The 24,987-nt window shown below is 41.5% G+C and overlaps 1 protein-coding gene and 1 long non-coding RNA gene across 2 annotated transcripts in view; one reads left to right on the forward strand and one right to left on the reverse strand.

Moving 5' to 3' along the window:
• cplx2b (complexin 2b) overlaps window positions 1–24,987 on the forward strand; it is a 322,298-nt gene that overhangs the window by 85,710 nt on the left and 211,601 nt on the right. The gene's annotated exons all lie outside the window — the stretch shown is intronic.
• On the reverse strand, window positions 16,935–20,787 carry LOC144685266 (uncharacterized). The gene is made up of 3 exons (XR_013577688.1): window positions 20,768–20,787; window positions 19,585–19,679; window positions 16,935–17,060 (listed from the first exon to the last, which is right to left on the reverse strand). It is a non-coding gene; the product is annotated as an uncharacterized LOC144685266 (long non-coding RNA).

Raw genomic sequence — 24,987 nt, forward strand, 5'->3', positions numbered from 1 at the left:
TGTGGGGAGTTCAGCTCTATAAAATATCACTTCACTTGGTAAACTTTGAATTTGTCACTTTGTACATGGATGACTGGGCAGGTGGGCTAAATCAATATACTTCACAGAGTACTTTGTCAGTCATTCGACATTCACTGTAGCCTCTGAAAAAAGTTGTTTCATCCACCATTTTAAATTCCATTTGAGCCTCCTGAGAACCCTGCCACCATTAATGCCATTTTATTGTTGTCCAGCATGTTAATAAGCAGCTAAAATTAAAATGTAATAATTTCTTTGTGAAGCCAAGCTACCAAGGATCACTTTATTTATTTTAGTGATTTCCTCTGATCCTATTTGTAGTAAACCTGTAATCAAGTTCTTTATAATTAAAAACAAAATGCTAAAAGCTACTGCGGATGCTGGAAATCCAAAACAAAAACAGAATTACCTGGAAAAACTCAGCAGGTCTGGCAGCATCGGTGGAGAAGAAATCAGTTAACGTTTCGAGTCTTCATGGCTCTGCCGAAGGGTCATGAAGACTCGAAACGTTAACTGATTTCTTCTCCACCGATGCTGCCAGACCTGCTGAGTTTTTCCAGGTAATTCTGTTTTTGTTTTGTTCTTTATAATTACATTTATGATTTTGATACAAATAGCGAAAAGAGGAAATTTTTACCTATATTCTTCAATTTGTAGGGTCATACAGCTTTGACTTATTTGTCAGAGTAATTACTAAGTACATGTGACTTACAAACTTTACAAACCTAATGTAACTGCTTTCAACTGCAATTCAATAAGAAAATCCAGATCACCCTTCATGAAAACAACCCAACAATTGTTCAGCTAGCCTTTCTTAACCTTCCCTAATGCTACAGGATTTATAATTTAAATTCATAAGCCCATCTCTGCCATCTTCCTGCTGTCCTAATTTGCTCAAAGTGTAAAATAATTTGCCTTGCAGATTTTTCTGAAGCCAAGTGAAAACAGCAGGAGGTGTACTTTGAGCATGAGTTAGGCTGCACTACCTCCTCCCCCTTTAATACTTCGGCAACACTAATAAGGAACACTGCTAACATGAGCCACTCCAGTTCGTTGAGTGGAAAAAAAATTAATGATTTTCTTCCACTTGGGAAAGGCACATTTGAATGTTGTTTGAGGATGTAACTCAATATAGTCATGGGAATAAAGCTTTTCTGTTACTAAGAACTAATTTGAATGTACAGGCTGTCAAATCCAGCAGAAAACTTTCCCTGGGTATGTCAGTTTCAGCCTCAGTGAAAGTGGAAACCAACAGCAATGGAGTAACCAATTGGAGATGATGGTGAAAACAATAAGAACCAGAATAAAAATGTTGTATAAAATGTGTGGAGTGTGACCTTAGGGGAGCCCAGTCCCAAGGAACATTTCGCCTAAGCTTATATTTGAAGTTCAAGCTAATAAGTCATTTTATTTTGTTTTATTAAAATGCAGAGAATTCCATAGAGTTTAGTGCAGTAGAATGATTGACACCTGTTTTGTGTAATGTGAGAGGTTCTGGATGTTTAAGTTCAGTATAGAAACATAGAAAATAGGAGCAGGAGTAGGCCTTTCAGCCCTTCAAGCCTGCTCCGCCATTCAATATGATCATGGCTGATCCTCTATCTCAACGCCATACTCCCGCTCTCTCCCCATACTCCTTGGTACCTTTAGAGTCCAGAAATCTAAATATTTCCTTCTTAAATATATTCAGTGACTTGACCTCCATTGTCATCTCTGGTAGAGAATTCCACAGGTTCACCACCCTCTGAGTGAAGAAGTTTCTCCTCATCTCAGTCCTAAATGGCTTGCCCTGTTATCCTGAGATTGTGACCCTTTGTTCTACACCCCCCCCAGCCAGAGGAAACTTCACCCCTGCATCCAGTCTGTCCAGCCCAGTCAGCATTTTATACATTTCAATGAGATCCACTTTCATTCTTCTGACCACACGTTTGAGGAATATTTCCAACTGCTTACTTTTAAGCTCAAGTTTGCTGAGCTACAGGAAGAGCTGGGGACACCACATCACATGCAGGAGGCCAAAGTTTTCCTGGAGCACACATTGCAGGAGGAGGTCGCCCCAGAGGCACGCCAAGTTAGTGAGGAAGAGAAGTGGGTAACTATCCAAATGGAATAGAAAGAATTGAGAGCATACAGTGCAGGAATTCCTTGAGAGAGTTGAATTGACAAATAGGTATTCAGTATTGAATCCTATGGCAATGGTGATAACCCAGACGAGGGTAAAGATGAATCATGTGATTGCAAAAGATGTGCAGTAATAAGAGAGAAGTGTAAAGTCAAGAGAATAGACAAGTAAATTTGTAGACACTGACAAAAACCTGAAATGATGTGTTGCCTCCCCGGCGACAGGATAAGAGAAGTAGCAGGTAATGCACAAGGTATTTTGAAAATGGAAGGAAAACAGCCAGAAGTTGTAGTTCATGTTGGATTCAAACACAAAGAAAGGATTACAACAGGGGGCCTGCAAAAGAAGTTTCAGGAATTCAGAGGTAGAGTAAAACCACAAAGGCAGGGTATTAAGGTTACTCTCATGCCAAACGCTGGGCATTATAGGAATACAGGCTGAGTATCCTTTATCCGAAACTCCTGGGGTTGATTGCGCTTTAGTATTCAGATATTTATGGTTTTTGGGTATATAGCTGGGTGAATAAGTAGTGACTTCTGGAAACCCAGCAAATAATGAGGAGTTGGAGAAAAGGGTTTCTGTCCCTCGGTGGTATGTTAAACAGTTTGTGAAACAAGAGAAAGCAGCCTCTGGAAGACCAGTCTTGGAACACATACCTGGGCTTCCAAAGACTTCCTGATTCCATTTGCATCTATTATTTGCCCGAGGGGCAGCATTTGCCTGAGGGGCAGCATTTTGAACTAAGTTGAACTTAGTTGCCAAGATAGGCAAACAACTAGACTTCACATGCTAAAGGTCGGATCCAGTCAAAGGTTTGGGTTAGCTCAGATTGTGTTGGCTTGGGTCAGGGACTTGCAGTGCTAAAGGTCAATGAGGTTCAAAAAAAGTGCAGTTTTTGGATGTGTTCGGTTTTGAGATTTACAGATCAAGAATACTGGACCTCTATGAAGGTAAGTGAGATAAATGCATGTCTCAGAATCGTGCCGTCACTAGGCCATCTATTTCCACCTCTGTAACATCCCCCAACTTTGCCACTGTCGTAGCTTAGGTGCTGCTGAAACCCTCATCCATGTCTTTGTTATGTGTCAATTTGACTATTCCAGTGCACCCCTGGCTGGCCTCCCACATTTTACCCTCTTTAAACTTGAGGTCATCCAAAATGCTGCTGCCAGTGTTTAACCCACAGCAAGTCCTGTTCCCCTACCACCTGTGTGTTCGCTGACGTGCATTGCCTCCTGATCAAGCAACATCTTGATTATAAAATTCAAACCATTGTTATCAAATCCCTCCATTGCCTTGTCCCTACCTATCTCTGTAATCTCCTCCAGATCCACAACCACACGAGATATCTGCACTCCTCTAATCCTGGCCTCTTGCGCAACCCAAATTTTAATTGCTCTACCATTGGCAACCATGCCTTCAGTTGCCTAGGCCCCAAGCTCTGGTCTACTGTCCTTACACCAACCTGTCTCTCTACCTTGCTTTCTTCCTTTAAGACTGTAATGACTTGACGTACCGGACAGGTTTCTATTTGAAACAGATAACTTTATTACAGAGCTCTTTTAGAAGCTACATGCTTGAACCAGGTCTGCGACCAGAAAGTTCCACCCCTCAGATTACCCGAGCTCAGGGCTCATTCGTCAAGAATGAGCACGTGACCCCTAATAGGCAGTAGGAAAAGCTATACCTTCAATCACTACATTCCTCCCCATTTAGTTTTTTTTCACATTTCCTTTTTGCAAAGAACATTTTAATCCACAACATATACATATATACAGGTCAGATGATTAAAGATTAAGTCCCTGAGGTGGTTTTCATTCTCGGTTAGAGCGGTGCAGCCTTACCACTTTACGTTTTCTCACTAGATTGACATGATCAGGAATAGCAGCATCAGGTACATCATTAGAAAGTGGCAGTTCAGGGTTAGACAATTCCACAGAGACATTAGGTATTATTCTGTTCTAGGTCGATCTGTCACCTCAGGGATTAATGGTTCGCTGTTAATCACAGGCGGAATAACTGGTTGTTGGAATGTCTCTCTACTCCTTAGATGATCTACATGTTTTCAAACAATTCGGTCTTCCACTTCCATTTGAAATGACAAGGGTCCAGTTTCTGATTCAATTTTTGATTACCCTGATTCTTCTCTACCTTCTCTCTAAGTTTGGAAACACCAGACTTAGCCTTGTACCTAGGCAGCATTTCATCAATAATTCAGATTGCATTGAACCCTTAGCTGCATGAGGAGTCATACGATAACTAAGAAAACCTGAAAGTCGAGTTTCTAGAGTACCTTTGGATAATCTCTTCATTCCTGATTTGAAAGTTTGCACTGCTCTTTCAGCTAAGCCACTTGATGAGGGATGAAATGGTGCTGTTTTAATTTGTTTAATTCCATTTAAACTCATGAATCTCTGAAATTCTGTACTAGTAAAGACTGTATCATTATCCAAAACAATTACTTCTGGTAGGCCATGTATACTAAGCATTGGCGCAGCTTTTCAATAGTTGCACTCAATGTCAGTAATCTAACTTCAAACATGTCCATCCACGTAGAATGTGCATCGTCGATCAAAAAAAACATGATCCCTAAGAATGGGCCTACATAATCAATATGTAGTCGAACCAAGGTTGACCAGGCCACTCCTGCAGATGCAGTGGAGCTGAAATGGGCAACTTCTGTTGTTGCTGACACTGGAGACAGTACTTGACCATACTTTCAATGTCACTGCCAATGCCTGGCCACCAGACATAGTTTCGTGCAAGCATTTTCACCTTTGATATGCCTGGATGCACACTGTGAAGCTCTGTCGAAAGTGGTTCTCTTCCTTGTGACGGGACGACGACTCTTGATTCCCCCCACAACAAGATTCCATCTTGACAACTTAACTCTGCTCTACAGGCATGGAATGGTCTTATCTCTTCAAACGCTGGTGAATTTGATCATGCTTACAATACAAGGTCTCGGACTTTCGACAAAATTGGATCTGTTTGTCCGATTCCTTGTATGCTTCACACACACAGGTGAAGAGTCCAAAAAATTCAGCTCAAGCACAACTTCTTGTGGCACTGGAGCACGTACAATGTTATCTGGTAACGGGAGGTGACTGAGTGCATCCGCATTTGCAATGTGCAAGCCAGGATGGCGCATAAAGGTGTACTCATACGCAGGTAATATCAAAGCCCAACATTGAATTCTTGCTGAGGCTATTGGTGGAATGGCTTTATCCTCATTGAATAAACCCATTAATGGTTTAGTGTCCAACATAATGGTCAAATATTGTCCGTGCAGATACTGATGGAATTTCTTCACTCCAAATATTACTGATAAACCTTCCTTTTCAAGTTGTGAATAACCCTTCTCGGCTGCAGAGAGGGTTTTGGAGAAATAGCCGATTGACCTTTCGGAACCATCTCCTATCCTGTGTGATAACACAGCTCCCACCCCGTAAGGAGATGCATCACAAGTTAATATTAATTCTTTTGATGGGTCATAATGTACCAGTAGACATGATGAATGTAATAGCTTCTTAACTTTCACAAAGGCTTACTCTTGTTGCGAATTCCATGACCAATGATGATTCTTTTCCAATAACAACTGTTATGGTGCTAACACTGTTGACTAGTTTGGCAAGATGCGGCTATAATAATTAATCATGCCCAAAAAAGACTTGAGTTCAGTGACACTGGAAAGAGAGGGCACCACTTTGATTGCCCTAACTTTCCCCTCTACTGGATGCAACCCCATGGCATCCACCCGGTGACCCAGGTAAGTGACTCCTGGAGCTTGGAATGTATATTTCTCTTTGTTTAATTGTACCCTGGCTTCCAAGAATCTTCTTAAAACCTCTTCTAGGTTGGTCAAATGTTTGGCTGCCATTGACCATGTGATCAGAGCATCATCTAGGTATTCTATTATTTGGGGAAGTCCTTGTAAAAGACTCTCCATTGTCCTTTGGAAGATTGCACAGACAGAAGATAGTCCAAAGGGTAGGCATGTATATTGGTACAGGCCCTTGTGCATGTTGATTGTTACATGCCCTCTAGATGTGCTGCCCAGCTCTAGCTGTTGGTATGCATGACTCATGTCCAGTTTGGTATAGGATTTGCCTCCAGCTAGCTTTGCGTACAAGTCATCTATCCTCGGGATGGGATATTTATCTAGTTTGGCTGCCTTGTTTGCAGTCAATCTGTAATCCCCACAAATGCGAGTAGTTTGATCAGGTTTCAACACAGGGACTATGGGCGTTGCCCATCCCGAAAATTGAACTGGCTAGATTATGCCTAACTTCTCTAAGTGGCACAATTCTGCATTCATCTTCTCCTTTAGAGCATAAGGCACAGATCTGACCTTAAAGAATCTGGGTGTCGCCTCCGAATCTACATATATTTTTGCTTGTAAGCCATTTATCTTTCCCAACTCATCACGAAATGTGGTGTCATACCTCCTTAACAACTCAGGAATTCCTCCTGTCCTCACTTGAAATATTTCAGACCAGTTGAGCTTAATTTTTTGTAACCAGCCACAGCCCATAAGACTAGGATCTTCACCTGTCACTCTGATCACTGGAAGCTGGGCTGTTTGTTGCCTACAGGACACAGGTACTGTGTCGAAGCCCTTTACCTGTATTGACTCTCCAGTGTATGTCTTCAACTGAGCCGTGGTTTGCTCCAGTGGCTGGGTACCTTCACTTAGGTATTTAAATGTGTGCTCTCCCACCACTGTGGTCGAGGCTCCCATATCCATTTCCATTACTAGTGGCTTCCAATTCACTTGAAGGGTAACGGTTATTGTTTTAGTTTTCACTGCTTTGACATTGTACAGGGAAGAGATATTAGTATCGGCAGCTTCAGGTTCTGTTATATTATTCACTTCAATCATTTTGGTCTGCTGTCTCGATTTCACCCTGCATTGCTTTATTATGTGCCCTTTCTTGTGGCGGTAATGTCACTCTCTCTCCTAGAACCTGCAGGTGTCCGGATCGTTGTTACCCCCACATCTGTAACAGATTAACTTCAGAGTCACTGGTGAAATGTTCCCACTAGGCCTTTTCATCTTTTGAGCAGCAGATGCTGGCTCTTGCTTTCCTACGGTCTCTCTGGTTTTTGTGCCACGTCCAGCAGTAGGTTCCCGCTCCAACTGAAGAACAGCACCATGTTGCACATTTTGTAAAGCCTGCGAATCCCTCGCAGCACTTTCCATGGCTAGCACTATTTCCATGGCGCACTTAAAATCGATGTTAACTTCTGCGAGTACTGAATGGCATCATTGTGAACGCCGCAAACTAACTGGTCCCGCAACCTATAACTGAGTATATCTCCGAAATCGCGGTACTCAGTCAACTGCTTCATCTTCACAATATAAGTTGTGATGGACTCTCCCAGGGTCCTTTTGCTGGAGTTAAACTTAAACCTCTGCATTATTACCGATGGCTTTGGCTGAAAATGTGTCTTCATGAAGTCTACTAATTCGTTAAAGGATTTAGAACTGGGCACGTTCATGGCCAGACTACGGATGAGGTTATATGTCTTGCTACCACAGAGACTCAAAAGAGTTGCTTTCTGCTTCTTCTCCGTGGTTATTTAATTTGCCACAAAATAAAAAGCAAGGCACTCTACATACTGACTCCAGTCTTCCATAGATGGGTCATAAGGGTCGATTCTGCTGAAGAGTGGCATGACTGGTGAGTATACTTTTTTTTTCTTAAGTACTAATGTACTCACATTCACAAGGTGAGGTGCAGCGTCGGAGCTATTTTACCCTCGTTGCCAAACGTATGACTTGATGACCTGACAGGTTTCTACTTGAAACAGATAACTTTATTACAGAGCTCATTTAGAAGCTACATGCTTGAAGCAGGTCCATGACTAGAAAGCTTCGCCCCTCGGATTACCCACGCTTAGGGCTCATTCGTCAAGAACAACAAACCCCTAATATGCAGTAGGAAAAGCTATACCTTCAATCACTACAAAGATCCGCTTTAAAACCTAACCCTTTGACCAAGCTTTTGGCCATCTGACCTAATACCTCCTTACACGGCTGGGGATCATATTTTGTTTTCCAATGCTCCTGTGAAACACCTTGGGACATTGAATTACATTAAAGGCACTATATAAGTATAAGTTGTAGTTGTGGTCCAGAGAGTTGGTGCACAAAGAAGCATGCCAGTTCCTGGGGCTTACCCTCAGGCAGGTGTGGCCTGTACAGGACAGAGCAACACCACCTGAATTGAACTGGACTGAAATTTATATCATAATGAAAGAATACATAGTCCTATGGGTGGGGTTTAAATGACAGTGGGGAAGGAAAAGAAAACAAGGAAATCTAAAGGAAAAAAAAATTAGGAATGTTGAAAGGATGAAATACAAAACTAAGACTACAATAAGCAACAAATTAGAAGGAAGAGAGAAAAAAGTAAGATTATTAAATAAACAGGGGCAGGTTGAGTTACAAAAATACAAGAAATTTCAATAAAATTAATGAGCCAAAGACATGAATTGCTGTAGGGGTGCGACAGAACAACATTAATGATGATCTGGCTTAGGTTAGGGTAGGGCTGCTAGATAACCTTTCCTGGTTGCAGAATACTCAAAACAGACAGAACTGCAGAAAGGTAAAAGGGTTGGTGATATTAATCAAAGATTCCGCTACAAGATTAGAATGTTAAAAAAAGAAGTTGCATCTATTTTGTTAGGCTTAAGGACTAAGTAAGGAGAAAGAGGCCAATGGGTAGCTAGTAGTTAATCTTACAGAAGGCATAATGCAGAACAAAATTAATATTTAGAAAGACATTGGTTTGTAGAAAACAAACTGTGTCTGTCAAATTTAATAGAATTCTTTGAGGAAATGAAGCATATTATGTATACGAATGTTATGTATACAACATTATGTATACGAATTTTGAAATGGCATTTTATAAGATAACTGCATAAGATTGTAAATATTGATAACATTGACATGCATGGTATTAAAGGGAATGTAATTAGGACACTAACTAAAGGACAACACAGAGGGTTGTGGCTACTTGGCAATTTATTTGAGACTGAAGGGATAAAACACCAAGGGAACATTGCTCTTCACAATATATATATGTAGATTATCTGCAAAGAAAAGTGTAGAATATTGCCCAGTTTTGCATACAGTAGCTTAGGAAGAAGGTGTAGAATAGACTTACTAAGAAAATACCAAAGTTGTGAGGAGACACCAAAGAAACTGGGGTTCCTTTTTTTTTAAGAACTGAGAAGGTTAGAGGTGTTCCAACCAATGAAAGGTTTGATGAGGCATTAAGGGAAAACTATTTCTGCTAATTGAAAAACTAGTGGCTCGAGGCAATAAGGTAAGATAACTTTAAAAAAGCATGGAGAAAAGAGCAGTGAAATGATACTGGGGATTTTTTTTCAAAGCGCTAAAGCAGGCACGAATTGTTTCTTTCATGCTGTACAGTTCTTTGATTCTGATTATAAAAGGAGAACTATAAAAATAAATAAAAATTTGTACAGCATATGTGTAATGTTAAGAACAGAAAGTAGTCCTTTCTAATTAAAAAAAAATCAACTGTTTTAGCCCTACTCAGGCAAATTGACAGCACGTTAATGCAAAAATTCTGGGCGGAATTTTACTGCCCCATCGTGGCTGGGGCAGGGCCTTCTAACACAGCAAACTATTCAAAAGTCCATTGACTTCAGTGCAACTTTAAAATCCCGCCACTGTAAAATTCCACCCTCTGTTTTTCTATTACCCTGTTATTAATACAGGTATCTTTGTGATACGAAAACAGAATACTGCGGATGCTAGAAATCTGAAATAAAAACAGAAAATGCTGGAAATACTCCACAATTCTGGCAGCATCTGTGGAGAGAGAAACAGAACTAATAGCTTGGATCTTCCATGAAGTGGCAGTCATCATTGGATTGCTACTCTGCTTGAACTTTTCTACGCCTAGATGCTGCTCTGCATTTCTTGCCAGGTCTTCTGAGCCCAGTTACTCCAGAAATGTAGAGCACAGCATCCCTTGGAGAGCTCCATCACGGTGCTGAGCGATGAGGGGGAAGACTAGGTATGAGTTTAAATGTCCAGTATGAATGTTAGTAAGTGAGTGAATGGGTGAATGTTAGTGAATGGGTGAATGGATGAATGAGTGAATGGATAGGGTGATAAGGTGGGGTAAGTGGGTAGGGTGGCAGGTGGGTGAGATGGTAGGTGGGTAGGATGGCAGATGGGTGATGTGTCTGGTGGGTTGGGTGGCAGGTGGATCAGGGGGCAGGTAGGTAGGGTGGCTAGTCAAGTCAGGTTGGGTAGTTGGGTGGTGGAGGGTAGTCATGTCTGATTGGGTTGGTAGTCAAATGGTCCGGGGTGTAGTTGCATTAGATCAGGAGGGATTGGGACGGTAGGCAGCAGGTCGAAGGGAGAGTCAGGGAGGTCAGTGTGAGCAATTGGGGTTCATTTCTGTAGCTACCCAGGAGTTAGACTAGGATTTTTCTCTCTAACATTTCCTGGGTAATGATTCAGGTACATAATTGCGGAACCATCTGAAGTCTCCGACTCTAGCTCAGAGTTGGAGGCATTCACGGAGGCTCCCAGGGAGCAGGGGAACTGTCCATTGAAAGTTCAAACATCCTGGGCAATTCCCACGGAAGTCAGCATGTCAGGACTTCCACGGAGTCCTGACGTGTAACTTGGATCATGCTTGCCCTGATGAAAGGTCACAGAGCTGAAACATTAACTCTGGTTCTCTTTCCACAGATGCTGCCAAAACTGCTGAGCATTGACAACATTTTCTGTTTTTATCTTCATGTAATATTTCCTCCTATAACTTTTGTAGATGTATTGCTGATTTGCAACGGTCATTTAATATAGTGGAGAAAGGGGGAATGCTGGATTTTCTATTTACCATCCACTAATTCAATTTTCCATGAGCAAACTGTAAAAATAAAGCTTCTGTCGCTCACCAAGTGTAACCTCTGTGGTTTGGCATTATACTGAATAAATCAATAAAGATTAGCTTTAAACCTCATGCATCTGTTGGGATCAAAATTCATAAAAGAAACCTGAATTTCCTTAAAAACGTATTAGAAAATCATGCACCAAAGAAAGCAACCGTTCAATATGCAACAATGTACAAACTGCTCATGGTCATTGTGACTGAGTATTAATTTACAAATTCCTCTGTAACTAATCTGAAAATGAATATTTCATGCATCATTGCAATTTGAGCCCATTTGTCCATGACTCTTCATATGCTCTTCATTTCCTGCAGAACAGGGATTGAGAATTGCAGGCGAACTGGATTTAGACAAATGCCACTTTATTCTGATCCATATCAAAGGTTGAAATTTTAGTTTCTGTCACTGCTACCCAGTGAGTTGCTTTTTCATTAAATGTGATTGTTCTCTCAAAAAAAAACTGTGGTTAGAGTCCACAACATCACTATGTACCAACCAGATCTCTCTTTGGTTGATAACGCAATAAGATGTAACTTAGGAACATTTACAGCACAGAAGGAGGCCATTTGACCCATCTTGTCTTCGGCGGATAAATCATCAATTAAATTAAATTCTTCAGTTGCTATCGAGGAATTTGAGCTCATGTCTCCAGATTATTAACCTTGGTCTCTGGATTACATGTCTAGTAACATAACCACTATGCTACTGTACCTCTAGTTCTTTATGAGTCTTTAGGTTACATGGGGAATTGGAAAGATAATTTGTTGTAACAATGATCGTATGCACATGATTTAAAAACAAACTTGTCTCTTGAACTTCAAGCATTTGATATATTTCAGTATTTGAAGTACACAAAATTATTTGACTTCTGTGGATTTTAAGTCAACATATGTTTTATACATTATAAAATACTTCATTCCTGTATATTTTCCAAGAGGTTTACGTAATAAAGTCAATACTGGAAAGCAGATAGAATTGTCAGAAGCCAAATACATGTAGAAATTAAAATACACAATCTGCAGTACAATGAACAGCCCATTCAGCCCAGCTAGTCTATCCCAGTGGCTGTATGAGCCTCCTGCACTTTCATTACCTGAGGCAGTGTGGAGTCATGGGCTGAAAATGGATCACACATGCTCTGTTATGTCTCCAGGCTTTGAATGTATAAGTTCCTCCATTGAAGGAGTAGCAAACTCATGGAAAGCCATATTTATGTGGATACAAGAAAAGCACAGTAACATGCACAGTAGTACTATTGATTGGTCCGTGATGCTAATGGAGTGATGGAGTGAATGCCAGTTGCCTCCCAGCTGCTGGATCCCTCCAGCAAGCGACCATGCCATGAATGGGCTGAAGCAGCTACTGATGATGATGAGGGGGCCAGCACACACAGGGCTCCGTCGTCATCATCTGCCACCTTGGTTCCTCTGACTGAGGAACCATCCAGGAAGCAAGGCCCCATGATGGATTCTACCCTTGCATTGATGCAGTGCAGCAGCTGCTAGAGGTACCCCCACTGGAGGACAAATACCCAGGCATCTCAACCATTTGCAGACACATGCAGCAGATTGCCTCCACTTCCACCGAGGCCATAAGGAGAGTGCCCCAAAGGAGTGACTATGATCAAAGACAACTGTGTCGTTAATTGCACTGAGCGCTTTCCTTAGTGACTTTTATTTGTGGATATGTGAAGTTATTATGCTTCATTACAAAGGGCATGTTGCTGCATGAACCCAGACTTGTAAGTTTCTGTTTAACGGCAATGAGGCAAAAGAAGGAAAAAGTGGGCAAGTGAAGAAATGGCCTGGAAGCTTGGACACAGAGTGCTGGAGAGATGTGTTCCATCCACTTTTGGCAAGTATGGAACTCATCAGATTTGTGTATATTGTGGATACATTCTCATATTCAGAACAAAGGGAGTACCAGAGTACAGAGTCCTCTTGGATGAGTAGTGCTTAAGTGAAACATACCTGCATCAGATTGGTCTTAGCATCCATCCCATTCTGATGAGTGCTTTAATTCATGTGATACCATGGTGACCAGTGCACGGGCACTATTATGCTCTGCATCTTCATCTTCCTCCAATGAACTATGTACCGCCAGCGCTTCATTCTCTTCAAGGTCCACACCTCTCTCAGGGCCATGTTATGGAGATTATAGTAGACCACCACAATGCACGAGTCCCTTGAGGGAGCATACTGGAGGGCACCACTCCATCGGTCATGTTACTGGAACAGCATTCCCAGAAGCCCAATGGCCAGCTTGAGCGTGGTCCTTAATGAACAGTTGGCTTCGGTTGCAGGCACATATAAAGGTGTCATTACGCATTTCTTCAAGGGATATCCCTTATTCGCTAAAAGCCACCTATGGAGTTTCACTGGTCATGAAGACAAGCAGGATTGGTGTGGCCAGTAGTGTGAAAGTCACTGTGGCCTTGAACTTCTTCACCTTTGGATTATTCCAAAGATTGGCCATGGACCTTAGCGGTGTCTCTTATGCAGCCACACGCCAATGCATAAGGCTGATGCGCTGATTTGCTGAATTGATTGAAGCCGTCACAGCAGTTGACAGGATAGTGTGCACATACGTGCATAAAACACCAGTTGTAGAGTAAAGGGTTAACATCAGAAGCATATGTTGCTGATATAATGATGATGTGACATCACATAATTGAGCAACAGAGATCTGGAGGGAGCAGAAGTTCCAACCTCGTGCAGAGGTCTCAATATGTATATAGTATCTGTAAATATTGAGTAATGGCTTTAACAAACTACAGTCACAAGCAGCTTACTTTGGGAGAATAGACAAGCCCCAAAGAAACCCATCTGGACCTCGAACACATGACGAAACACCAGTTATAGTCACAGACCAGTTGATTTTTGGGAGCAGAAACCCTGCCTATTGAGGGATCTCCCTCGACCTCATGGCCACATGGTTGTAATTGATAATCACCTTCAATTACCGAAATCCAGCTACAGAGGTGAATCCCACTGCTGTGAAGCCCCATCCATTTCAAAATCAATGTACTCCCCTACTCCCGCAAACAGGACACCAACATTATGCATTGATGTGTGGCTGCATAAGAGACACCGCTGAGGTCCATGGCCGATCCTTGGATTAATCCAGAGGTGAAGAAGTTCAAGGCCACAGTGACTTTCACATTATTGGCCACACCAATCCTGCAAGCTCTGTACTCTTCCGCAACAAGGGCATAAATTTCAGAAACAATCTTCCTGGATAGACAGAGCACCCTACTGCACTGATTCTCTGACATGTCCAGGTAGCTTATTTTCAGCGCTACATTCAAGGTTGAGGGTGTGATCTCCATTGCCTTCCTCTCCCTTGTGCCTCTACTATGTTATTCTTGTGCCAGGGCTCTGCATCTGCTGCTGGGGATGGTAATCCTCACTGCTACTCAACCTTATCTCCGAGTAGCTTAATTGATTATGGTAAGCCGCATTAGCAATGATACCTGGACCCCCACATAGTATGGCCTCATGATCCCTGAGGGGTAACAACTCCTCACCCACAACTGTTCCAGCACTCACAGACAATTTGCTCAGAGAACTCTATGATGGCAACTGTATGCCAATAGATGAGCACCTTTCTGAGCCTTCCACTCTTTTATGAGCCCATTTCATTAAATGGTGCAGCTATGACTGGCTCCCCGCTGTGTTGGCACCTCCTCCTTGTAGATGTGCTGGAGATACAACATGGCTCCCATGCCTCACCTCAAAAATTGCAGACTGACCCTTAACGGGCAGTAAAATAGCTTGTTAACATCATCACTTGATGGTTTGCAATACTCAGTGAGAATGTTTCCTCTTGTGGGGAAGAGCATAACTAGAGGGCATCAATATAAGACGGTCACCATGAAATCCAATAAGGAATTCAGAAGAAACTTCTTTACCCAAAGAATGGTAATTCATGGAACTTGCTACCACAGAAAGTTGTTGAAGCGAATAATAAAGATGCATTTAAGGGGAAAGTAGACAAGCATATGACAGAGAAGGGAATGGAAGTTATGGTGGATAGGTGAGGAAAGATGTGAGGAGACTCTAGTGGAACATAAATGTCGACATGGACTGATTAGACCGAATGGCCTGTTTCTGTGCCATATATCCTATGTAGGAAGGATGGCAAGGCTTTAGTGAGGCTCCAGAACAGATTTAGCAGAATAGTACCAGAGATGAAATGCTTCAGTTATGTGGGCAGACTGGAGAAACTGTTTTTTTTTCCTTCGGACAGGAAAGATTAAGGGGATATTTAAAAACATGGTCAATATCATGAAAGGTATTGATAGAGTATATAAGGAGAAACTGTTTTCAGTGGCAGAAGGTCAGTTACCCGATGACTCCAAATTAGTGTGAATGGCAGAAAAAAAAGAGGTAACATTTAAAAAATGCATTAATTTGTCATGATCTGGAATGCACTGCCTGAAAGGTGGATGCAGATAACTTTCAAATTAAAACTGGGTAAATGCTTGAAGTGGGAAAATTTGCAGGACTCTGGGAAGAGAGCAGGGGCCTGAAACTTATTCGATAGCTCTTCTAAAGAGCTGGCGTAGATGCGCTGGGCCAAATGGCCTCTATCTATGCAGTATCACTCCAGGATTCTGGATAGACCATAGTTGCACATTTTTCTATTTAAACACTGAAAAGAACTAGGTCCTGCCTCATGGTATATTTGCATTGTAATTAATATTTTTTTCACAAAGATAGCTAGTGGCATATGTGAAGCATACATTAATTTTTGTTTAATTTGAGTGGGTGGACTTTGTCTTGTCCCTTCTGAAGAACACGACTCAATTAGGATATCATTCCAAGACGCCCACTGCTTCCGATTCTTTACTTGGCACTTTGCTCAAGTGACAGTTCTTCACGTGTCAGCATTGCTAATGACGTTCAGCAGGTTATTTGACAATGAAAGCTAAGCATCATCCTTTCCACACCCAATGTTTGCACATATACACTTTCTTGCAGAGATCCCTTGATGAAAATTCTAATTGGGCGCTCTCACAGGTTTTGCTCTTCTTCCTGCGTGACTCATCAACTAACTTAAGGATAGAACCTGGCACTTTCATTATCTGCATGATTCAGTATGATACCATAGAAAGAAAGAGAGAAAGGAAGGAAAGAAGAATAAAAAAGAAAGAAGGACTTTAAAAGCATCTTTTGCAATCTTAGGATGTCCCAAATTGCTTTACAGCCAATAAAATACTTTTGGAAATATTGTCAATGCGAATATCCATTAACCTATTGCATGCAGACCTTTTTTTTTCAGTGTAATAGTACACTTTTCACAATCATATGTATTATTTTATTGTTCTTTAACTTAATTAAATAAAATCATAAACTAACATTTTATGAATATTTCAAACAAATATTACTTTTTTTCCTCAATATCGTGGTCATACACTTACCCACAGTAAACAACAGATGGCAGCATTGTGGCAAAGAAGTTTCCATAGCAACCATAAATTTCTATGTTGATTTGATATCATAGGAAACATTTCGCTAAAGTTCACCTAATACATCTTGATACCCAGCTTCAAATTCCATTTCACAGCCATTTTATAAAGTTGTCAATGCATCCTCCTCCCTTATTCAAATTGCAATGGTCCATGCTCTTGCATATTCACGGCATTTTTCCATACTTGGTGCATTTTTATTACTGTCAGCTCCTAGTCAAATCAAAACCAAACTCTAGCACCATAGTTAGGCAAACACCAAGATCATTCTGAGAACCATACATGTTAAATAACTATAAATTAATTCATATCACCACAGTCTCTCATACAATATACAAGGCTTACGGTGGAATCATATAATAACTAATTTATAGTGACCTACATTTTGTGAACAGTGAAGAAATAATGGAGTGAAGGCTTCCTCTTCTCCTACATTAGTTTGAATTTGGTGCCTTCTACAGGGGATTTGCTGGAGCTGTGAACAGGGCATGTATCGGGAGCAGGAGCCTGATAAACCAGTCAGATTGAAGAACACTCAAAGATGACATAGCCAAAAGTAAAAATCAGGAAATATAATTTATACTTAAATCTTAGCACAGAAAGTGAAATAAAGATTGGAGCATACACGTGGGATGATCAGAGAAACTTAAAAAAGGAAAACAAACTGAAAACAAGTATTATTTTAAAATCTGTAACATTTCAGTTTTATTCTGAGGGAATGAGACTCCACATTGGTAAAATTGTTTTTTCAGCATTAAATAGGACATAGTACATCGTTCAAAATTCAGTTACTCCAGATTGAACAAGGCTTACATTTTTTCAACTTGAACATTGGGTAATTAATTTAAATTCCTACTAAAGCAATGATTCTGTGTTAATTCCATCAAAGAAGACAACACAGCATATGGAGGACTAGGTATCTCTGATAGCAACTCTCAAATTTCCACATTTAAGTACGCATTTAACACCAAATGTTACTATCAGTTTTACCAAGTAGTAACAGAAATCACTGACAGCCTCACCATGATTACTACTGTAAGTTCCAGGTTATTGTTCGGCACTAATGGTACAACTGAATCCAGCAGCAAATGTACATTAGCACTATTGAGCATGGCTTCAGAGTCTGCAAGCAGCACCAAACTTGATGGATCTATTTGGTAGTGCTGCTTCTTTCTAAGGAATGAAATTTAAGGAGGCATGAGTTAGCAAAGAAACTATAAGGATAGGTAGCTGGAGTGCTCTCTATAACACAATCAGCATCATTCACCTAAATAATGTGAAAGTTAAGGAGCCAATGGCAATAGAATTATAAAAAAAAAACTTAATAAACAAATCTGCTATTGTGCATACAGTATACTTTGCTAATGTGTACCTAACTTGACAAATTTACCTGTAGAGAAAAATACTCTGATGATAAAGTTCAGTTTTTACCTATCAGTATTATAGCTCCCTATTCTTTTTGACATTCTTTACTTGGAGAAGATAATTATCCATGAAATAGCAATGGCAATCAGGAAGAGAATATGCTTTGAGACCCTGGCAGGTTAAAAACCTGAAGAGGGAACCAAAGTATCTTGCAAAGCACTGCTGTCAAGCATCAGACAACCGAGATGCCTATATTCTTACCACAGTGCATAGATAATTGCTGCCAGGAAAATGAACCAGAAGACCAATATTGCTTCTGGGAAGTCCAAATGCGTGTTCGACTTCAATTATCAGAACAAGCCATTAGAATTTCCCATACAACTATCCCTTGTTTAGTGGACCTAATGTGCTCCTGAAAGATGACATACTAAACAAAAACATGCTAAATGAAAATAACTTTCCCATAAGAAAACATGCAATGAGGATGGGCTATGCTTCTCACCCGTAATTCTTAGGTTAAAAACCCATGATATATATTAATTTAATGATTTTGATGTGATATTTGTATTAATTAAACACAGAAACACATGAATAAGTGTCAAGGACTGACTTACCAAATATGCACCAAATGCAGAAACTTGGATGATGATACATATGACATATCAAATCATTTGTCTAACTACTGACATCAAGTTTTCTGGCTGCAATGAAGCTCTAAGGGTTTAAGTCAAACCTCAAGAGAATCGGTAAAAGTGAAATTTCTGGCAGGGTCAGGGAATGCTGGGTCTTTTCTCAAAATCCCATCTGCAGGCATTTTGCATTGGGCCCTGGGCGGGTGTAAATTTTGTCCACCCCAAAAATGGCCCCTGATGTGGCAGAACAAGTGCCCCACTAAGGGTCCAAGTTCAAACCTCTCATCAGAGCACCAACATCAAGGGAGCTACTTGGTCAACAGACTAAAATTGTAGAGATGAACTAAAAAGCATCTTACCTGTGCAATAATACCCACTTTTTCAAGATGCCATTTAAAAATGGTGACCTCGCCATGACTCCAGATAATGTAGTGAGAGCAGAAGCTTGCACACTAATGACTGACCAAACAAGTTTCTTGACCCATGCGCAGTAACTGCAGCAACTGGCAAAGCCTCCTTCGACAGCACCTTGACACCTAGCACTTAGAAGGACAAGGACAGCAGACATGTGAACACCACCACTTGCAATTTCCCATCCAAGTCACGCCCCCATTCTGACTTGGAACCATATCATCAGTCCTTTACTGTCATTGGGTCAAAATCCTGAACTTTCTTCCTAACAGAACTGTAGGTGTACCTACACCACATGGACTGCAGCGATTCAAGAAGGTGGCCCACCTTCATCTTCTCAAGAGCAATTAGGAATGAGCAACATATGCTGGCCTTGTCAGCAATGCTCGCCTTGCCAGCAATGATCGCATGCCATGAAAGAATTAAAAAAAAACATATGAGTAATGTTGTCAATGATTATCAGCTTAATGCTTGGAATTGAACAAGGTAATTTAGGGGTCAAATTCCGAAAAAAAAAGCTCGACTTAACACGAAAGTGCAAAGTATATGCTACTGATATAGATTCTACAGTGTATCTCTTTGTGGATTGCTAAGTTTAATGAAGTACAAACAATTCAGTGTACCTTCTATCTGCAGGGACTCCAGTAAAATGATGATACGTTTTTGTTTGACAAATCGAGGTGAAGGGCTAAAGCCCATAATGAAGGACATCACAAGACTGAAAGAACAAAAGAGAGGAAGTAAATCAAAAAATAGTGTTTCCAAATTTAGGCTTTAAAAGTTTGGAGTTATGAATTTACAGTTTTCTTACTGTAAAAAGCAACAAAAAAGTTTTAGTGTGCTGATTTACTTATTGACTATTACTGATATTGATCGGTACTTTTATATGGAAAATGTTCCATGGCACTTTACAGCGAGGAAGGAGCAAGAAAAGAAATTATATGAACAGATAAAGCTTTTCTTAATTCTCTGTTAAAAAAACTTATTGTATTTGTGATGTTTGTGTTTAACATTTAAGCCTTTTTGTATAAGGACATTTTAGTTAAAAAGAAATGCTATATAAAAAACCTGACAACAGGGTGTGCTAAGTCCCAGATGTATTGCCCTCTGGCATAGAATAAGGAATAAAGGAACCTTCTGTTTTTTACTCAGGAAGTTGAGGTTCAGAAGCAGATAGTTGTGTACTCTTAATTGTTAAGAAGTGACAAAACGCTTCAAATGGTGACGAAGATCGGATCATCATTGTTAGGGGTTTTAGAGGATTTTGATCCAGCTACTATGGACTTTGTAGTTTATGTTGAGCAAATGGAACAGTTTTTCATTGCGAATGAGATTGAAGAGGAAAAGCAGGCCTCAGTGTTTCTTACAGTCATCGGAATGAAAAATTTCACTTTACTGAGAAATCTCATTGCTCCTGACAAGCCAGCAGATAAAAGCTTTAAAGAGCTTGTGGGCATTTTGAAAAAGCACATCGATCTCAGACCAGCAATTATTGCCGAGAAATTCAAGTTTCACCCATGAGAACAGCATGAAAGCGAGTCAGTTTCCCAGTTCCTGGCTGAGTTGAGAAAATTAGCGGAACATTGTGACTTTAAGGGTTACCTGGAAGAAGTGTTGCATGATCGCTTGTTTTGTGGACTAAGAAATGAAAGAATTCAGTGTAGATTGTTAGCTGAGCAAAAGTTGACACTGAAGAAAGTGTTCGAGATTGCACAAAGCATAGAAATAGCAGTGAAACAAGCTGGAGATTTGGAAGTGCATTCTAACAATGCCAAAGATAAAATAGTAAAGTCAGGGTATACTCACTTTCAAACATGTTACCGCTGTCATGGAATAGGGCATAAGGCAGAAACCTGTAAGTGGAAAACTGCTGATTGTCGCTGCTGTGGAAATAAAGGACACATAGATCGTGCATGTAGATCAAAGACTGATCAAAGTTAAACAGTGCCACCAAGAAAAGGGCATTATGAGGAGCACATAGACAGGTTGCGCTTGAAAACAAATGGGCAGTTTAAAAAGGCGCATTACTTGGAAACAAAATACAAAAGTAATGCGAGTCCAGACGAGACAGAAAATGAAACTAACAGTGACAATACAGAAAAGCAATTGTATTGCATTCAGTCCGATCTGAAACTAGATGAAGGACTAAAAGTTGGCATTGCCTTAAATGGCAAAATGGTTGAAATGGAGGTTGACACTGGAGCATCTGTTTCTATTGCTTCAGAGAAGACATGGGAGAAAATTTTCAAGAAATGCCCATTGGGGAAGACCCTCCTCCAGCTTAGTACCTACACTGGTGAGCCTGTGAATATACTTGGAAAAATGTCCACTCAAGCTAAATATGGAGATCAAATAGCAGGGTTGCCACTTATCATTGTGAAAGGGGATCGTCCATCGCTTATTGGCAGGAACTGGCTAAAAGAAATTCAGCTGGACTGGAATAAATGAAGTGCATTGAAACACCATGTTGCAGTCCTTGTTAGATAAACATACTGATGTCTGCAAACAGGGTCTTGGAGTTATTAAATACATTAAAGCCAAACTTGCTGTGAAGTCCGAACCTCCTCCAAGGTTCTTCAAACCATGTTCAGTTCCCTACTCAATGCGATAGAAAATCAAGCAAGAACTATAATGACCTGAAAACTTGCAGATAATTGAGAAAGTTTATTATGCAGAGTGGGTAGCTCCAATAGTCCCAGTATTGAAGGATGACGGGTCTATCAGAATGTGTGGTGATTATAAAATCACCATTAATCCTTTCCTGGAAGTGCATTAGCACCCGTTACCGAAAATTGAGGACCTGTTTGCTGCTCTGAATGGAGGTGAGTTATTCACAAAGCTTGAACTATCACAGGCATTTTTGCAAATGCAGCTGAGTGAAGACTCCAGGAAGTATACAATCATCGGCACACACAGAGATCTGTATCAATACAAACGACTACCATTTGGAATCGCGTCATCACCAGCCTTATCCTAGCAGGCCATGGACAAAATACTGCAGGGCCTCCCTGGTGTAACCTGCTTCCAAGACAACATGCTCATCACCAGAAAAAGCCTCCCAACTCATTTAGGCAGGGTCCTGTGCGGACTGGAAAAATACAGCATCTGCTGTAAGAAATTTAAATGCTTGCTCCTAAAGCCCTCAGTGGAGTACCTGGGACATGTGATCAATGAAACTGGCCTCTCAACCTCACCCAGAAAGGTGGAGGCAGTGGTGAATGTACCACAGCCCAAAAATGTTAAGGAGCTTTGTTTGTTTTTGGGACTTGTGAATTACCAGGGCAAGTTTGGCTACCAAGGCAGCATCACTGAATAATCTGCTGAAGAAGAATACAAAATGGGATTGATCACAAGCCTGTACTCTTGGTGGGGGACTTCAACGTCCACCACCAAGGGCAGCTCAGTAGCACCTCTACTGAGCGAGCTGACCGACTCCTAAAGGACATAGCTGCTAGGCTGGATCTGTGGCAGATGGTGAGGGAACCAACAAGAGGGAAAAACATACTTAACCTCATCCTCACCAACCTGCCTGCTGCAGATGCATCTGTTCATGACAGTATCGGTAGAAGTGACCACCGCACGGTTGCTGTGGAGACGAAGTCCCGGCTTCACATTGACGATACCCTCCATCATGTTATGTGGCACTATCACTGTGCTAAATAGGATAGATTTTGAACAGATCTAGCACCTCAAGACTGGGCCTCCATGAGGCACTGTGGGCCATCAGCAGCAGCATAATTGTCCTCAAACACAATATGTAACCTCATGGCCCAGCATATCCCCCACTCTACTATTACCATCAAGCCAGGGGATCAACCCTGGTTCAGTGAAGAGTGCAGGAGGGCATGCAAGGAGCAGCTCCAGGCACACATAAAAATGAGGTGTCAACCTGGTGAAGCTTTAAAACAGGACTACTTGCGTGTCAAACAGCATAAGCAGCAACTGATAGGCAGGGCTAAGCAATCCCACAACCAACGGATCAGATCTAAACTCAGGAGTCCTGCCACATCCAGTCGTGAATGTGGACAATTAAACAACTCACTGGAGGAGGAGGCTCCACAAATAATCCCCATCTTCAATGATGGAGGGGCCCAGCACATTAGTGCAAAAGATAAGGCTGAAGCATTCGCAAAAGTCTTCAGCCAGAAGTGCTGAGTGGATGATCCATCTTGGCCTCCTCCAGAGGTCCCCAGCATCACAGATGACAGTCTTCAGCCAATTCGACTCACTCCACGTGATATCAAGAAACGGCTGAAGGCACTGGATACTGCAAAGGCTATGGGCCCTAACAATATTCCAGCAATAGTATTGAAGACTTGTGCTCCAGAACTTGCCATGCCCCTAACCAAGCTGTTCCAGTACAGCTACAACACTGGCATCTGCCTGGCTATGTGGGAAGTTGTCCAGGTATGTCCTGTACACAAAAAGCAGGACAAATTCAACCCATCCAATTATCGCCCCATCAGTCTACTCTCCATCATCAGTAAAGTAATGGAAGGTGTCATCAACAGTGCTATCAAGTGGCACTTGCTTAGCAATAACCTACTCACTGATGCCCAATTTGGGTTCTGCCAGGGCCACTCAGTTCCTGACCTCATTACAGCCTTGGTTCAAACATGGACAAAAGAGCTGAACTCCTAAGGTGAGGTGAGAGTGACTGCCCTTGACACCTAGGTAGCATTTGACTGAGTGTGACATCAAGGAGCCCTAGCAAAACTGGAGTCAATGGGAATCAGGGGGAAAACTCTCCACTGGCTAGAGTCATACCTAGCACAAAGGGAGGTGGTTGTGGTTTTTGGAGGTCAGTCACCTCAGATCTAGGACATCACTGCAGGAGTTCCTCAGGGTAGTGTCCTCGGTCCAACCATCTTCAACTGCTTCATCAATTACCTTCCTTCCATCATAAGGTCAGAAGTGGGGATGCTCACTGATGATTGCTCAATGTTCAGCACTATTTGCGACTCCTCAGATACTGAAGCAGTCTATGTCCAAATGCAGTAAGACCTGGACAATATCCAGACTTGGGCTGACAAGTGGCAAGTAACATGCACATCACACAAGTGTCAGGCAATGACCATCTCCAACAAGAGAGAATCCAACCATCGCCACTTGATGTTCAATGGCATCACCATCACTGAATCCCCCACTATCAACATCCTGGGGGTTACCATTGATCGGAAACTGAACTAGCCATATAAATACTGTGGCTACAAGAGCACTCCCTTCCTAACAGCACTGTGGGTGTGCCCACACCACATGGACTGCAGCGGTTCAAGAAAGCACCTCACCACCACCTTCTCAAGGGCAACTAGGGATGGGCAATAAATGCTGGTCCAACCAGCAAAGCCCACATCCCATGAATGAATAATTTTAAAAAGCCTGTCAGGAAAGTTTCAAGGGACTCAAGCAAGAGCTCACTTCTGCTGAAGTCCCGGCACATTTCAATGAAAAGTTGCCTATCAGCCTGGCTTGTGACGCATCTGGATATGGTGTTGGAGCTGTCATCTCCTACATATTTCCTGATGGCAGTGAAAGGCCCATTGCATATGCCTTACGCACATTGTCCAAGGCAAAACAAAATTATGTCCAAATTGAGAAGGAAGCTCTTGGGCTAATCTATGGAGTCAAGAAGTTACACCAATATTTGTATGGACATAAATTCACGTTAATTACAGACCACAAGCCTTTGACCTGGTTGCTTAGCCCGAAGTCACAAACCCCGACACTTGCCGCTGCACGCCTACAAATGTGGGCACCGATCTTATCTGCTTACCAATATGAAATTACATTTCGCTTTACTGAGAATCATGGAAATGCGGACGCACTTTCCAGACTTCCGTTCCCCACAGCTCCACATACCAAAGTGAAGTCATTGCTTTCAACGTGATCCAGATAGACATGTTACCTGTTAAAGCGGATCAAATTCGACTTGAAACATAGAGGGACGCTGTGCTCTCCAAAGTTCACCTGCACACACAGCAGGGTTGGTGTGTACCTCAAGAAGTGACTACTGAGCTTAAACTTTA

This window comes from Cetorhinus maximus, chromosome 10 (assembly GCF_964194155.1).
Source record: "Cetorhinus maximus chromosome 10, sCetMax3.hap1.1, whole genome shotgun sequence".
Classification (NCBI taxonomy): domain Eukaryota; kingdom Metazoa; phylum Chordata; class Chondrichthyes; order Lamniformes; family Cetorhinidae; genus Cetorhinus; species Cetorhinus maximus.